This window comes from Denticeps clupeoides, unplaced genomic scaffold (assembly GCF_900700375.1).
Source record: "Denticeps clupeoides unplaced genomic scaffold, fDenClu1.1, whole genome shotgun sequence".
NCBI classification, from domain to species: Eukaryota; Metazoa; Chordata; class Actinopteri; order Clupeiformes; family Denticipitidae; genus Denticeps; species Denticeps clupeoides.
In genome coordinates, this window is record NW_021629704.1 from 1 (window position 1) to 13,703 (window position 13,703).

A 13,703-nucleotide genomic window follows, 5' to 3' on the forward strand; every position below is an offset into this window, starting at 1 on the left:
TTTTCAACAGTTTAAAGCTTACAGCACCTGATAATCACCAGGAGGTCTCCCATCCAAGTACTAACCAGGCCCAAGCCTTCTCAGCTTCCGAGATCAGACGAGACCGGGTGTTCTTGGGCTGGTATGGCCGTAAGCAATCTCTGCTTGAAACTCTTGGACTTTAAACAACCTAGCTTGAAATATATCACAGAGTGAAAATACCTCTTAACGTTACTTTAGATAAAAACTAACAAAGCGAAGCAAAAAAAACTTCATTTTTAAAAGTTTTTCAACAGTTAAAGCTTACAGCACCTGGTATTCCCAGGAGGTCTCCCATCCAAGTACTAACCAGGCCCAAGCCTTCTTAGCTTCCGAGATCAGACGAGACCGGGCGTTCTTGGGCTGGTATGGCCGTAAGCAATATCTGCTTGAAAATATTTGGACTTTAAACAACCTAGGCTTGAAAACATCACAGAGTAAAAATACCTCTTAACTTACTTTACATAAAAACTAACAAAGCGATTAAAAAAAACTTCATTTTAAAAAGTTTTTTCAACAGTTTAAAGCTTACAGCACCTGGTATTCCCAGGAGGTCTCCCATCCAAGTATCTAACCCAGCCCCAAGCCTTCTTAGCTTCCGAGATCAGACGAGACGGGCGTTCTTGGGCTGGTATGGCCGTAAGCAATCTCTGCTGAAAATCTTGGACTTTAAAACAACCTAGGTTTGAAAACATATCACAGAGTGAATGAAATACCTTTAATTTTACTTTAGATAAAACTAACAAAGCGATGAAAAAAACTTCATTTTAAAAAGTTTTTCAACAGTTAAAGCTTACAGCACCTGGTATTCCCAGGAGGTCTCCATCCAAGTAGTAACCAGGCCCAAGCCTTCTTAGCTTCCGAGATCAGACGAGACCGGGCGTTCTTGGGCTGGTATGGCCGTAAGCAATGTCTGCTTGAAATCTTGGACTTTAAACAACCATAGGCTTGAAAACATATCACAGAGTGAAAATACCTCTAACTTACTTTAGATAAAAACTAAACAAAGCGATGCAAAAAACTTCATTTTAAAAGTTTTTCAACAGTTAAAGCTTACAGCACCTGGTTTCCCAGGAGGTCTCCCATCCAAGTACTAACCAGGCCCAAGCCTTCTTAGCTTCCGAGATCAGACGAGACTGGGCGTTCTTGGGCTGGTATGGCCGTAAGCAATCTCTGCTTGAAAATCTTGGACTTTAAACAACCTAGGTTTGAAAACTATATCACAGAGTGAAAATACCTCTTAACTTACTTTAGATAAAAACTAACAAAGCGATGCCAAAAAACTTTATTTTAAAAGTTTTTCAACAGTTTAAAGCTTACAGCACCTGGTATTCCCAGGAGGTCTCCCATCCAAGTACTACACCAGGCCCAAGCCTTCTTAGCTTCCGAGATCAGGACGAGACCTGGGGCGTTCTTGGGCTTGGTATGGCCGTAAGCAATCTCTGCTTGAAAATCTTGGACTTTAAACAACCTAGGTTGAAAACATATCACAGAGTGAAAATACCTCTTAATTTACTTTAGATAAAAACTAACAAAGCGAATGCAAAAAAAACTTCATTTTAAAAAAGTTTTTCAACAGTTAAAGCTATACAGCACCTGGTATTCCCAGGAGGTCTCCCATCCAAGTACTAACCAGGCCCAAGCCTTCTTAGCTTCCGAGATCAGACGAGACCAGGGCGTTCTTGGGCTGGTATGGCCGTAAGCAATCTCTGCTTGAAAATCTTGGACTTTAAACAACCTAGGCTTGAAAACATATCACAGAGTGAAAATACCTCTTAACTTACTTTAGATAAAAACTAACAAAGCGATGCAAAAAAACTTCATTTTAAAAAGTTTTTCAAACAGTTAAAGCATTACAGCACCTGGTATTCCCAGGATGGTCTCCCATCCAAGTACTAACCAGGCCCAAGCCTTCTTAGCTTCCGAGAATCAGACGAGACAGGGCGTTCTTGGGCTGGTATGGCCGTAAGCAATCTCTGCTTGAAAATCTTGGACTTTAAACAACCTAGGCTTGAAACATATTCACAGAGTGAAAATACCTCTTAACTTACTTTAGATAAAAACTAACAAACGATGCAAAAAAAACTTGATTTTAAAAGGTTTTTCAACAGTTAAAGCTTACAGCACCTGGTATTCCCAGGAGGTCTCCCATCCAAGTACTAACCAGGCCCAAGCCTCCTTAGCTTCCGAGATCAGACGAGAACGGGCGTTCTTGGGCTGGTATGGCCGTAAGCAATCTCTGCTTGAAAATCTTGGACTTTAAACAACCTAGGCTTGAAAACATATCACAGAGTGAAAATACCTCTTAACTTACTTTAGATAAAAACCTAACAAAGCGATGCAAAAAAACTTCATTTTAAAAAGTTTTTCAACAGTTAAAGCTTACAGCACCTGGTACTCCCAGGAGGTCTCCCATCCAAGTACTAACCAGGCCCAAGCCTTCTTAGCTTCCGGAGATCAGACGAGTCCGGGCGTTCTTGGGCTGGTATGGCCGTAAGCAATCTCTGCTTGAAAATCTTGGACTTTAAACAACCTAGGCTTGAAAACATATCACAGAGTGAAAATAACCTCTTAACTTACTTTAGATAAAACTAACAAAGCGATGCAAAAAAACTTCATTTTAAAAAGTTTTTCAACAGTTAAAGCTTACAGCACCTGGTATTCCCAGGAGGTCTCCCATCCAAGTACTAACCAGGCCCAAGCCTTCTTAGCTTCCGAGATCAGACGAGACCGGGCGTTCTTGGGCTGGTATGGCCGTAAGCAATCTCTGCTTGAAAATCTTGGACTTTAAACAACCTAGGCTTGAAAACATATCACAGAGTGAAAATACCTCTTAACTTACTTTAGATAAAAACTAACAAAGCGATGCAAAAAAACTTCATTTTAAAAAGTTTTTCAACAGTTAAAGCTTACAGCACCTGGTTATTCCCAGGAGGTCTCCCATCCAAGTACTAACCAGGCCCAAGCCTTCTTAGCTTCCGAGATCAGACGAGACCGGGCGTTCTTGGGCTGGTATGACCATAAGCAATCTCTGCTTGAAAATCTTGGACTTTAAACAACCTAGGCTTGAAAACATATCACAGAGTGAAAATACCTCTTAACTTACTTTAGATAAAAACTAACAAAGCGATTCAAAAAAACTTCATTTTAAAAGGTTTTTTAACAGTTAAAGCTTACAGCACCTGATATTCCCAGGAGGTCTCCCATCCAAGTACTAACCAGGCCCAAGCCTTCTCAGCTTCCGAGATCAGACGAGACCGGGTGTTCTTGGGGCTGGTATGGCCGTAAGCAATCTCTGCTTGAAAATCTTGGACTTTAAACAACCTAGGTTTGAAAACATATCACAGAGTGAAAAAAACCTCTTAACTTACTTTAGATAAAAACTAACAAAGCGATGCAAAAAAACTTCATTTTTAAAAAGTTTTTAAACAGTTAAAGCTTACAGCACCTGGTATTCCCAGGAGGTCTCCCATCCAAGTACTAACCAGGCCCAAGCCTTCTTAGCTTCCGAGATCAGACGAGACCGGGCGTTCTTGGGGCTGGTATGGCCGTAAGCAATCTCTGCTTGAAAATCTTGGACTTTAAACAACCTAAGGCTTGAAAACATATCACAGAGTGAAAATACCTCTTAACTTACTTTAGATAAAAACTAACAAAGCGATGCAAAAAAACTTCATTTTAAAAAGTTTTTCAACAGTTAAAGCTTACAGCACCTGGTATTCCCAGGAGGTCTCCCATCCAAGTACTAACCAGGCCCAAGCCTTCTTAGCTTCCGAGATCAGACGAGACCGGGCGTTCTTGGGCTGGTATGGCCGTAAGCAATCTCTGCTTGAAAATCTTGGACTTTAAACAACTAAGGCTTGAAAACATATCACAGAGTGAAAATACCTCTTAACTTACTTTAGATAAAAACTAACAAAGCGATGCAAAAAAACTTCATTTTAAAAAGTTTTTCAACAGTTTAAAGCTTACAGCACCTGGTATTCCCAGGAGGTCTCCCATCCAAGTACTAACCAGGCCCAAGCCTTCTTAGCTTCCGAGATCAGACGAGACTGGGCGTTTTTTGGGCTGGTATGGCCGTAAGCAATCTCTGCTTGAAAATCTTGGACTTTAAACAACCTAGGCTTTGAAAACATATCACAGAGTGAAAATACCTCTAAATCTTACTTTAGATAAAAACTAACAAAGCGATGCAAAAAAACTTCATTTTTAAAAAGTTTTTCAACAGTTAAAGCTTACAGCACCTGGTATTCCCAGGAGGTCTCCCATCCAAGTACTAACCAGGCCCAAGCCTTCTTAGCTTCCGAGATCAGACGAGACCGGGCGTTCTTGGGCTGGTATGGCCGTAAGCAATCTCTGCTTGAAAATCTTGGACTTTAAACAACCTAGGCTTGAAAACATATCACAGAGTGAAAATACCTCTTAACTTTACTTTAGATAAAAACTAACAAAGCGATGCAAAAAAACTTCATTTTAAAAAGTTTTTTCAACAGTTAAAGCTTACAGCACCTGGTATTCCCAGGAGGTCTCCCATCCAAGTACTAACCAGGCCCAAGCCTTCTTAGCTTCCGAGATCAGACGAGACCGGGCGTTCTTGGGCTGGTATGGCCGTAAGGCAATCTCTGCTTGAAAATCTTGGACTTTAAACAACCTAGGCTTGAAAACATATCACAGAGTGAAAATACCTCTTACTTTAGATAAAAACTAACAAAGCGATGCAAAAAAACTTCATTTTAAAAAGTTTTTCAACAGTTAAAGCTACAGCACCTGGTATTCCCAGGAGGTCTCCCATCCAAGTACTAACAAGGGCCCAAGCCTTCTTAGCTTCCGAGATCAGACGAGACAGGGCGTTCTTGGGCTGGTATGGCCGTAAGCAATCTCTGCTTGAAAATCTTGGACTTTAAACAACCTAGGCTTGAAAACATATTACATATCACATACCTCTTAACTTACTTTAGAAAAAAAACTAACAAAGCGATGCAAAAAAACTTGCATTTTAAAAAGGTTTTTCAACAGTTAAAGCTTACAGCACCTGGTATTCCCAGGAGGTCTCCCATCCAAGTACTAACCAGGCCCAAGCCTTCTTAGCTTCCGAGATCAGACGAGACCGGGCGTTCTTGGGCTGGTATGGCCGTAAGCAATCTCTGCTTGAAAATCTTGGACTTTAAACAACCTAGGCTTTAAAAAACATATCACAGAGTGAAAATACCTCTTAACTTACTTTAGATAAAAACTAACAAAGCGATGCAAAAAAATTCATTTTAAAAAGTTTTTCAACAGTTAAAGCTTACAGCACCTGGTATTCCCAGGAGGTCTCCCATCCAAGTACTAACCAGGCCCAAGCCTTCTTAGCTTCCGGAGATCAGACGAGTACCGGGCGTTCTTGGGCTGGTATGGCCGTAAGCAATCTCTGCTTGAAAATCTTGGACTTTAAACAACCTAGGCTTGAAAACATATCACAGAGTGAAAATACCTCTTAACTTACTTTAGATAAAAACTAACAAAGCGATGCAAAAAAACTTCATTTTAAAAGTTTTTCAACAGTTAAAGCTTACAGCACCTGGTATTCCCAGGAGGTCTCCATCCAAGTACTAACCAGGCCCAAGCCTTCTTAGCTTCCGAGATCAGACGAGACCGGGCGTTCTTGGGCTGGTATGGCCGTAAGCAATCTCTGCTTGAAAATCTTGGACTTTAAACAACCTAGGCTTGAAACATATCACAGAAGTGAAAATACCTCTTAACTTACTTTAGATAAAAACTAACAAAGCGATGCAAAAAAACTTCATTTTAAAAAGTTTTTCAACAGTTAAAGCTTACAGCACCTGGTATTCCAGGAGGTCTCCCATCCAAGTACTAACCAGGCCCAAGCCTTCTTAGCTTCCGAGATCAGACGAGACCGGGCGTTCTTGGGCTGGTATGGCCGTAAGCAATCTCTGCTTGAAAATCTTGGACTTTAAACAACCTAGGCTTGAAAACATATCACAGAGTGAAAATACCTCTTAACTTACTTTAGATAAAAACTAACAAAGCGATGCAAAAAAACTTCATTTTAAAAAGGTTTTTCAACAGTTAAAGCTTACAGCACCTGGTATTCCCAGGAGGTCTCCCATCCAAGTACTAACCAGGCCCAAGCCTTCTTCAGCTTCCGAGATCAGACGAGACCGGGCGTTCTTGGGCTGGTATGGCCGTAAGCAATCTCTGCTTGAAAATCTTGGACTTTAAACAACCTAGGCTTGAAAACATATCACAGAGTGAAAATACCTCTTAACTTACTTTAGATAAAAACTAACAAAGCGATGCAAAAAAACTTCATTTTAAAAAGTTTTTCAACAGTTAAAGCTTACAGCACCTGGTATTCCCAGGAGGTCTCCCATCCAAGTACTAACCAGGCCCAAGCCTTCTTAGCTTCCGAGATCAGACGAGACCGGGCGTTCTTGGGCTGGTATGGCCGTAAGCAATCTCTGCTTGAAATCTTGGACTTTAAACAACCTAGGCTTTAAAAACATATCACAGAGTGAAAATACCTCTTAATTTACTTTAGATAAAAACTAACAAAGCGATGCAAAAAAACTTCATTTTAAAAAGTTTTTCAACAGTTAAAGCTTACAGCACCTGGTATTCCCAGGAGGTCTCCCATCCAAGTACTAACCAGGCCCAAGCCTTCTTAGCTTCCGAGATCAGACGAGACAGGGCGTTCTTGGGCTGGTATGGCCGTAAGCAATCTCTGCTTGAAAATCTTGGACTTTAAACAACCTAGGCTTGAAAACATATCACAGAGTGAAAATACCTCTTAACTTACTTTAGATAAAAACTAACAAAGCGATGCAAAAAAACTTCATTTTAAAAAGTTTTTCAACAGTTAAAGCTTACAGCACCTGGTATTCCCAGGAGGTCTCCCATCCAAGTACTAACCAGGCCCAAGCCTTCTTAGCTTCCGAGATCAGACGAGACTGGGCGTTCTTTGGGCTGGTATGGCCGTAAGCAATCTCTGCTTGAAAATCTTGGACTTTAAACAACCTAGGCTTTGAAAACATATTCACAGAGTGAAAATACCTCTTAACTTTACTTTAGATAAAAACTAACAAAGCGATGCAAAAAAAACTTCATTTTAAAAAGTTTTTCAACAGTTAAAGCTTACAGCACCTGGTATTCCCAGGAGGTCTCCCATCCAAGTACTAACCAGGCCCAAGCCTTCTTAGCTTCCGAGATCAGACGAGACCGGGCGTTCTTGGGCTGGTATGGCCGTAAGCAATCTCTGCTTGAAAATCTTGGACTTTAAACAACCTAGGCTTGAAAACATATCACAGAGTGAAAATACCTCTTAACTTACTTTAGATAAAAACTAACAAAGGCGATGCAAAAAAACTTCATTTTAAAAAGTTTTTCAACAGTTAAAGCTTACAGCACCTGGTACTCCCAGGAGGTCTCCCATCCAAGTACTAACCAGGCCCAAGCCTTCATAGCTTCGGAGATCAGACGAGTCCGGGCGTTCTTGGGCTGGTATGGCCGTAAGCAATCTCTGCTTGAAAATCTTGGACTTTAAACAACCTAGGCTTGAAAACATATCACAGAGTGAAAATACCTCTTAACTTACTTTAGATAAAAAACTAACAAAGCGATGCAAAAAAACTTCATTTTAAAAAGTTTTTCAACAGTTAAAGCTTACAGCACCTGGTTTTTCCAGGAGGTCTCGCATCCAAGTACTAACCAGTCCCAAGCCTTCTTAGCTTCCGAGATCAGACGAGACCGGGCGTTCTTGGGCTGGTATGGCCGTAAGCAATCTCTGCTTGAAAATCTTGGACTTTAAACAACCTAGGCTTGAAAACATATCACAGAACGAAAAAACCTCTTAACTTACTTTAGATAAAAACTAACAAAGCGATGCAAAAAAAACTTCATTTTAAAAAGTTTTTCAACAGTTAAAGCTTACAGCACCTGGTATTCCCAGGAGGTCTACCATCCAAGTACTAACCAGGCCCAAGCCTTCTTAGCTTCCGAGATCAGACGAGACCGGGCGTTCTTGGGCTGGTATGACCATAAGCAATCTCTGCTTGAAAATCTTGGACTTTAAACAACCTAGGCTTGAAAACATATTACAGAGTGAAAATACCTCTTAACTTACTTTAGATAAAAACTAACAAAGCGATGCAAAAAAACTTCATTTTAAAAAGTTTTTCAACAGTTAAAGCTTACAGCACCTGGTATTCCCAGGAGGTCTCCCATCCAAGTACTAACCAGGCCCAAGCCTTCTTAGCTTCCGAGATCAGACGAGGACCGGGCGTTCTTGGGCTGGTATGGCCGTAAGCAATCTCTGCTTGAAAATCTTGGACTTTAAACAACCTAGGCTTTGAAAACATATCACAGAGTGAAAATACCTCTTAACTTACTTTAGATAAAAACTAACAAAGCGATGCAAAAAAACTTCATTTTAAAAAGTTTTTCAACAGTTAAAGCTTACAGCACCTGGTATTCCCAGGAGGTCTCCCATCCAAGTACTAACCAGGCCCAAGCCTTCTTAGCTTCCGAGATCAGACGAGACCGGGCGTTCTTGGGCTGGTATGGCCGTAAGCAATCTCTGCTTGAAAATCTTGGACTTTAAACAACCTAGGCTTGAAAACATATCACAGAGTGAAAATACCTCTTAACTTACTTTAGATAAAAACTAACAAAGCGATGCAAAAAACTTCATTTTAAAAAGTTTTTCAACAGTTAAAGCTTACAGCACCTGGTATTCCCAGGAGGTCTCCCATCCAAGTACTAACCAGGACCAAGCCTTCTTAGCTTCCGAGATCAGACGAGACCGGGCGTTCTTGGGCTGGTATGGCCGTAAGCAATCTCTGCTTGAAAATCTTGGACTTTAAACAACCTAGGCTTGAAAACATATCACAGAGTGAAAATACCTCTTAACTTACTTTAGATAAAAACTAACAAAGCGATGCAAAAAAACTTCATTTTAAAAAGTTTTTTCAACAGTTAAAGCTTACAGCACCTGGTATTCCCAGGAGGTCTCCCATCCAAGTACTAACCAGGCCCAAGCCTTCTTAGCTTCCGAGATCAGACGAGACCGGGCGTTCTTGGGCTGGTATGGCCGTAAGCAATCTCTGCTTGAAAATCTTGGACTTTAAACAACCTAGGCTTGAAAACATATCACAGAGTGAAAATACCTCTTAACTTACTTTAGATAAAAACTAACAAAGCGATGCAAAAAAACTTCATTTTAAAAGGTTTTTCAACAGTTAAAGCTTACAGCACCTGGTATTCCCAGGAGGTCTCCCATCCAAGTACTAACCAGGCCCAAGCCTTCCTTAGCTTCCGAGATCAGACGAGACCGGGCGTTCTTTGGCTGGTATGGCCGTAAGCAATCTCTGCTTGAAAATCTTGGACTTTAAACAACCTAGGCTTGAAAACATATCACAGAGTGAAAATACCTCTTAACTTACTTTAGATAAAAACTAACAAAGCGATGCAAAAAAACTTCATTTTAAAAAGTTTTTCAACAGTTAGAGCTTACAGCACCTGGTACTCCCAGGAGGTCTCCCATCCAAGTACTAACCAGGCCCAAGCCTTCTTAGCTTCGGAGATCAGACGAGTCCGGGCGTTCTTGGGCTGGTATGGCCGTAAGCAATCTCTGCTTGAAAATCTTGGACTTTAAACAACCTAGGCTTGAAAACATATCACAGAGTGAAAATACCTCTTAACTTACTTTAGATAAAAACTAACAAAGCGATTGCAAAAAAACTTCATTTTAAAAAGTTTTTCAACAGTGTTGGAAAAAGTATATAAGTTATCATGCAATCACCCTTTTTGTATTACATCTGTATTTGGAATGTTAACCGCTGGAAAACACCAGCTATAGTAAACATTAGCCAACATCTGCATTTGTAATGTTAACATCTAAAAGACATCAGCATTAATCATTAGCTGCTTGGAAGAGAAACCGAGGAACAAGAGAAGTGTTGCAACACAAAGTCGCCGGGGCGAGGTGACCGAGACCTGGAGGGATCTGGGAAAACAGCGAACGGAGAACTTGCAGATGGAAAAAGAAGGAGACCACCAATCATGAGATAAACAACAGTGAAGTTTTACGAATTTCTATGTTCGGGACAAACCCATCTGACGTCTGAATGTACCACCCAGTATTGAATAAAAAGAGGAGGCACGTCAGAAACCACAGAGCTGTTGGAGGCAACCTGTGGGTGTGTTTCTGATAGCTCTCCTTGCAAGTAAACGAACTCGACCTGCTTCGTGTCTTCCTTCTCCAGTTATTTAATAAGTGTTAGAACAAGGTTTAACTCTGACATTTAATTGGTCCTTCGAGCCGGATTCCAAGAGACCCCCGGATCCCAGTGGCCGGGACGGTGGACGCCAGCAAAGAAACCTCGGCCGAGGCTGACCCCCAAGGGTCAGTAGAATACCCCTTTGGGGACTGGAGGGCCGACCGCCTGCTGGGCTCCGGAGGGTTGAAGGAATTCCAGGAGAAGAGACACGGGGTAAGTTGACTTTTATTCAAAAGGTATGAATGGTATGGTAACAAGAGGTTACATAAAAAGAAGTTACAAGAGGTAACTGAAGTAACAAGAGGTTACTTAAACAAACCCTGGGTATTCTAGACTCTGGCAGGTGACAGGTGGCAGTTAAGTTCCGTGGGGAGGTGCAGACTCCTCTGCTAGGTAGCAGTTAAATTCTGCGGGGAGGGCGGACTCCTCCCATAAAGGGTTAAAATCCGCGGGGAAACGGACCCCTCTGCCCTGGTAAAAGGAACGTTCAATAAGAAAAAAAAAAAAAAAAAAAAAAAAAAAAAGTTGTGTAAAACTCATACAGGTGTATGAGAGCGCGCATGCGGAGTGCTTGTGTGGATGAAAGGGAGTGAAAGTCGCTAGACCGACACTCCATGTAAAATTCACAGGAAATTGAACAGTGACTCTTGTGGAAGCGTTACGCAAGGTATTCACACCCCAAAACATTTGAGGTAGAAGTTGAATACACCACGAGAGGTATTTTAACACTGTCCTGTGATCTGAACACCAGTGTCTTAGGATACCCTAGGTACACAAAACCACTGGTCTAAATTTAAGTCAAAATGGGTAAAGGATCCAGCAAACCAGAACCAAAAGAGTTCTTAAAATGTAAAGATTGGAAATACGTTGAACCAATTAACAAAGCCTACGTTGAACCATTAAATAAATGGATAGTAAAGTACGAGTTCGAAGGGCAATTAAGGGTAAGAAGCGTGATAGAGTTACAGGGGGCCATTAAGTTAAAATGTAAAAATAAAGAAAAAGAGATGAAGAAAGAAGGTGTTGACGAGTTAATGCAATGGATAAAGATAGCGGGGAAACGAGAAGAAGGAGAGAGAAGGGATAGACAGGCCAGGGAAGCTACAGCAAGAGCGAAGAGCGAGGGGGAGGAGGTACCCATTGTTAAAAAAACTGAAGGCGCCGTCCTGTTTCATCGTAAGGAGGACGACGAGTCTGTAACCAGAGGGAGCCGTAGGGGAGGGGTGAGCGCAGCTCAGGAGAGAGGAGCAGAAGGGGAGGGGGCGATGGAATCAACGCCACAGCCTCTCACATTACCACCAGCTCCTACGAACTTACTGTATCCTGAGATACCTAAATTTGAAGAAGAAAACCCCCCTGCTTATAATCCTGGCGCCTACTCCCCAACACCGCATACTCGATCTCGAGGGGAAGTAAGACCCTGGTCTAAAACCTTGGGCAAGGTTTGGGACAGTCCCCACAAAATGCAAAATTTACAAGAGGGGGATCAATATCCCCTTATAGAAGTGGCCAACCCTAATCCAAGTGACGATGAGCAGTCTCGTACCATCCTAGTATATCAGACCTGGACGAAAAAAAAAAAAAAAAAAAAGGTGGTAGAAGGCGTGACTCCTTGTAAAGAGGATATAGAAAAGTTTAAGGGAGACATGGAGGCGATTCGAAGGTCTTACTATTTGAACGGTGTTGAAGTGCAACAAATATATATGCAAGCAATGGGGCAGGACTGGCACCATGTAAAAGGTGACTGGTCCCCTTTAAGACGAGGAGGACAGCCTCTGAGTCGCAATGGGTCAGAATTGGAAACCAGAACGCAGGCATTGCTGGGACGCATATGGGCGAAGTACAGGAAAAAGAGCAGTCAAATAAAGTTTAAAGTAAAGTAATTCAGGAAATGGGTATAATGGGAGACTGTTTAAAATATGGGAAGCAGAGGGTGATCGGAGGGATAGACATAACAGCCAACAAGGCTCTGTGTGTGAGATAGAGAATATCAGACTGTGTAAATTGCGAGTAAGATGTGTTTTCGTGGAGGACCGGAGTTCTGAAGAGACACTCCAGCCTCTGTGTGTGTGTGTGTGTGTGTGTGAGAGAGTCTGCATGTATTGGCAGACCTAATCTTTCTCTCTCTCTCTCGGGTATGTGAGTGTATGTGTGGGGCCCCTCCTTCTCTCCCTCCCCCTCCTTCTCAGTCTCTCTCTCTCTTTTTCTCTCTCTCTTTTTTTCTCTCTCTCTCTCTCTCTCTCTCCTCCTCTCTCTCTCTCTCTCTTGTTTGGTTTGGGACTGAACTTTTAGCAATAGAATTTGCCGTCTGGGCATCAGCTCAGCGATTTCCAGTGGGTTTCCACTTTATTCAGCCTCAAAGGAAATATGGGAATATGGGATTTTTACATTTTGAAAAAGCATGAAATAGACACCAGCATTTTGATGCATGAATTAAAAGGTAGCATTGAGATTACTACAATGTTATGGTCATAACTTGCGCAGTGCCCTTTTTGTTTACTTGAACAGAGACCAAGAGCATTTAAAGAATAATGATAACAATCATTATTTTACCTGACTAAGTTTATTAGATTTATTAAATTCATGTTGTGACACTACTGACTGGACTTTGACTAACTGAACTGATTTTTATGTTTTATGTCTAAGTTTTGTTTATCTACAGAAATACACCTATATTCCCGGTAAAAAGGCAAGCTCCCACAATAGGATGGAGAACGGTGCAGGAGCTGCAGGCAGTAAAGGCCGCAGTAGCACCACGAGCTCCGTGGGTACCTGACTCACACACGTTGTTGAATTCTTTAAGACCAGAGGCGCAAATACTTACTGTGGTCGACATTAGTAATGCATTTTCCTCCATTCCCAGTGACACAGTCAATTTTGGTTCGCTTTCACAATATGCCTATGCTAGCCTTCCTCAGGGCTATTGTAAAAGCCCTACTATATATTCACAAACCATGCATGCCAGCATGTTTCAACCACCTGAGGGAGTGGGGGGACTTTACGTTGACGATATATTGGTGGCTTCTCCAAGACTAGAAGCATGTAAAGAAGACACTGTGGCCCTCTTAAATTACCTAGCTAAGATGGTTAGCTAGGTAGTAAAAACAAATTGTAATTATGGAAACCACAAGTCAAATACCTAGGTCACCTCCTTAGTGCAGGTGGCAGAACTATTCTGGAAGAACGAAAGACAGCAGTCCTACAGGCGCCTAAACCAATCACTAAAAAACAAATGATGTCATTCTTGGGCTTGACCAATTACTGTAGAAGTTGGGTGCCAAATTATGCCGAAATTACTTCCCCACTCACAGCCTTAATTTACTCCAAAAACCTAAAAATGACATCATCGCTGAACTGGACATCAGAAGCAGAAAAAGCTTTTTGTGATATCAAACAGGCGCTGACCTC

General features: G+C 41.6%; 27 non-coding genes and 10 pseudogenes across 27 annotated transcripts; all 37 read right to left on the reverse strand.

Annotated features, from left to right (window-relative positions):
• Positions 1–15: 15 nt before the first annotated feature.
• Positions 16–135, reverse strand: LOC114772222 (uncharacterized; annotated as a pseudogene).
• A 144-nt stretch (positions 136–279) lies between these two features.
• On the reverse strand, positions 280–398 carry LOC114772190 (5S ribosomal RNA). The gene has a single exon (XR_003743892.1). It is a non-coding gene; the product is annotated as a 5S ribosomal RNA (ribosomal RNA).
• A 145-nt stretch (positions 399–543) lies between these two features.
• On the reverse strand, positions 544–663 carry LOC114772224 (uncharacterized; annotated as a pseudogene).
• Positions 664–808: 145 nt separating this feature from the next.
• Positions 809–926, reverse strand: LOC114772217 (uncharacterized; annotated as a pseudogene).
• Positions 927–1,068: 142 nt separating this feature from the next.
• On the reverse strand, positions 1,069–1,186 carry LOC114772203 (5S ribosomal RNA). The gene has a single exon (XR_003743905.1). It is a non-coding gene; the product is annotated as a 5S ribosomal RNA (ribosomal RNA).
• A 145-nt stretch (positions 1,187–1,331) lies between these two features.
• On the reverse strand, positions 1,332–1,455 carry LOC114772223 (uncharacterized; annotated as a pseudogene).
• Positions 1,456–1,602: 147 nt separating this feature from the next.
• Positions 1,603–1,722, reverse strand: LOC114772220 (uncharacterized; annotated as a pseudogene).
• Positions 1,723–1,868: 146 nt separating this feature from the next.
• On the reverse strand, positions 1,869–1,989 carry LOC114772226 (uncharacterized; annotated as a pseudogene).
• A 144-nt stretch (positions 1,990–2,133) lies between these two features.
• On the reverse strand, positions 2,134–2,252 carry LOC114772195 (5S ribosomal RNA). Its single transcript, XR_003743897.1, has one exon. It is a non-coding gene; the product is annotated as a 5S ribosomal RNA (ribosomal RNA).
• A 145-nt stretch (positions 2,253–2,397) lies between these two features.
• On the reverse strand, positions 2,398–2,517 carry LOC114772216 (5S ribosomal RNA). Its single transcript, XR_003743916.1, has one exon. It is a non-coding gene; the product is annotated as a 5S ribosomal RNA (ribosomal RNA).
• A 144-nt stretch (positions 2,518–2,661) lies between these two features.
• Positions 2,662–2,780, reverse strand: LOC114772201 (5S ribosomal RNA). Its single transcript, XR_003743903.1, has one exon. It is a non-coding gene; the product is annotated as a 5S ribosomal RNA (ribosomal RNA).
• A 144-nt stretch (positions 2,781–2,924) lies between these two features.
• Positions 2,925–3,044, reverse strand: LOC114772207 (5S ribosomal RNA). Its single transcript, XR_003743908.1, has one exon. It is a non-coding gene; the product is annotated as a 5S ribosomal RNA (ribosomal RNA).
• Positions 3,045–3,188: 144 nt separating this feature from the next.
• LOC114772211 (5S ribosomal RNA) lies at positions 3,189–3,308 on the reverse strand. The gene has a single exon (XR_003743912.1). It is a non-coding gene; the product is annotated as a 5S ribosomal RNA (ribosomal RNA).
• A 146-nt stretch (positions 3,309–3,454) lies between these two features.
• LOC114772196 (5S ribosomal RNA) lies at positions 3,455–3,574 on the reverse strand. The gene has a single exon (XR_003743898.1). It is a non-coding gene; the product is annotated as a 5S ribosomal RNA (ribosomal RNA).
• A 145-nt stretch (positions 3,575–3,719) lies between these two features.
• LOC114772213 (5S ribosomal RNA) lies at positions 3,720–3,838 on the reverse strand. The gene has a single exon (XR_003743914.1). It is a non-coding gene; the product is annotated as a 5S ribosomal RNA (ribosomal RNA).
• A 145-nt stretch (positions 3,839–3,983) lies between these two features.
• LOC114772208 (5S ribosomal RNA) lies at positions 3,984–4,103 on the reverse strand. Its single transcript, XR_003743909.1, has one exon. It is a non-coding gene; the product is annotated as a 5S ribosomal RNA (ribosomal RNA).
• A 147-nt stretch (positions 4,104–4,250) lies between these two features.
• On the reverse strand, positions 4,251–4,369 carry LOC114772225 (5S ribosomal RNA). Its single transcript, XR_003743917.1, has one exon. It is a non-coding gene; the product is annotated as a 5S ribosomal RNA (ribosomal RNA).
• Positions 4,370–4,515: 146 nt separating this feature from the next.
• Positions 4,516–4,634, reverse strand: LOC114772198 (5S ribosomal RNA). Its single transcript, XR_003743900.1, has one exon. It is a non-coding gene; the product is annotated as a 5S ribosomal RNA (ribosomal RNA).
• Positions 4,635–4,773: 139 nt separating this feature from the next.
• Positions 4,774–4,893, reverse strand: LOC114772227 (uncharacterized; annotated as a pseudogene).
• Positions 4,894–5,038: 145 nt separating this feature from the next.
• LOC114772229 (5S ribosomal RNA) lies at positions 5,039–5,157 on the reverse strand. Its single transcript, XR_003743919.1, has one exon. It is a non-coding gene; the product is annotated as a 5S ribosomal RNA (ribosomal RNA).
• Positions 5,158–5,302: 145 nt separating this feature from the next.
• LOC114772218 (uncharacterized) lies at positions 5,303–5,423 on the reverse strand (annotated as a pseudogene).
• Positions 5,424–5,566: 143 nt separating this feature from the next.
• LOC114772206 (5S ribosomal RNA) lies at positions 5,567–5,684 on the reverse strand. Its single transcript, XR_003743907.1, has one exon. It is a non-coding gene; the product is annotated as a 5S ribosomal RNA (ribosomal RNA).
• Positions 5,685–5,828: 144 nt separating this feature from the next.
• Positions 5,829–5,946, reverse strand: LOC114772209 (5S ribosomal RNA). Its single transcript, XR_003743910.1, has one exon. It is a non-coding gene; the product is annotated as a 5S ribosomal RNA (ribosomal RNA).
• A 145-nt stretch (positions 5,947–6,091) lies between these two features.
• On the reverse strand, positions 6,092–6,211 carry LOC114772210 (5S ribosomal RNA). Its single transcript, XR_003743911.1, has one exon. It is a non-coding gene; the product is annotated as a 5S ribosomal RNA (ribosomal RNA).
• Positions 6,212–6,355: 144 nt separating this feature from the next.
• On the reverse strand, positions 6,356–6,474 carry LOC114772191 (5S ribosomal RNA). Its single transcript, XR_003743893.1, has one exon. It is a non-coding gene; the product is annotated as a 5S ribosomal RNA (ribosomal RNA).
• A 144-nt stretch (positions 6,475–6,618) lies between these two features.
• LOC114772205 (5S ribosomal RNA) lies at positions 6,619–6,737 on the reverse strand. The gene has a single exon (XR_003743906.1). It is a non-coding gene; the product is annotated as a 5S ribosomal RNA (ribosomal RNA).
• Positions 6,738–6,881: 144 nt separating this feature from the next.
• Positions 6,882–7,001, reverse strand: LOC114772212 (5S ribosomal RNA). The gene has a single exon (XR_003743913.1). It is a non-coding gene; the product is annotated as a 5S ribosomal RNA (ribosomal RNA).
• Positions 7,002–7,149: 148 nt separating this feature from the next.
• Positions 7,150–7,268, reverse strand: LOC114772192 (5S ribosomal RNA). The gene has a single exon (XR_003743894.1). It is a non-coding gene; the product is annotated as a 5S ribosomal RNA (ribosomal RNA).
• A 145-nt stretch (positions 7,269–7,413) lies between these two features.
• On the reverse strand, positions 7,414–7,532 carry LOC114772219 (uncharacterized; annotated as a pseudogene).
• Positions 7,533–7,677: 145 nt separating this feature from the next.
• LOC114772221 (uncharacterized) lies at positions 7,678–7,796 on the reverse strand (annotated as a pseudogene).
• Positions 7,797–7,941: 145 nt separating this feature from the next.
• On the reverse strand, positions 7,942–8,060 carry LOC114772200 (5S ribosomal RNA). The gene has a single exon (XR_003743902.1). It is a non-coding gene; the product is annotated as a 5S ribosomal RNA (ribosomal RNA).
• Positions 8,061–8,204: 144 nt separating this feature from the next.
• Positions 8,205–8,324, reverse strand: LOC114772199 (5S ribosomal RNA). The gene has a single exon (XR_003743901.1). It is a non-coding gene; the product is annotated as a 5S ribosomal RNA (ribosomal RNA).
• Positions 8,325–8,469: 145 nt separating this feature from the next.
• On the reverse strand, positions 8,470–8,588 carry LOC114772193 (5S ribosomal RNA). Its single transcript, XR_003743895.1, has one exon. It is a non-coding gene; the product is annotated as a 5S ribosomal RNA (ribosomal RNA).
• A 143-nt stretch (positions 8,589–8,731) lies between these two features.
• LOC114772197 (5S ribosomal RNA) lies at positions 8,732–8,850 on the reverse strand. Its single transcript, XR_003743899.1, has one exon. It is a non-coding gene; the product is annotated as a 5S ribosomal RNA (ribosomal RNA).
• A 145-nt stretch (positions 8,851–8,995) lies between these two features.
• LOC114772194 (5S ribosomal RNA) lies at positions 8,996–9,114 on the reverse strand. The gene has a single exon (XR_003743896.1). It is a non-coding gene; the product is annotated as a 5S ribosomal RNA (ribosomal RNA).
• Positions 9,115–9,258: 144 nt separating this feature from the next.
• Positions 9,259–9,378, reverse strand: LOC114772202 (5S ribosomal RNA). Its single transcript, XR_003743904.1, has one exon. It is a non-coding gene; the product is annotated as a 5S ribosomal RNA (ribosomal RNA).
• Positions 9,379–9,522: 144 nt separating this feature from the next.
• LOC114772214 (5S ribosomal RNA) lies at positions 9,523–9,641 on the reverse strand. The gene has a single exon (XR_003743915.1). It is a non-coding gene; the product is annotated as a 5S ribosomal RNA (ribosomal RNA).
• Between the last annotated feature and the right edge of the window lie 4,062 nt (positions 9,642–13,703).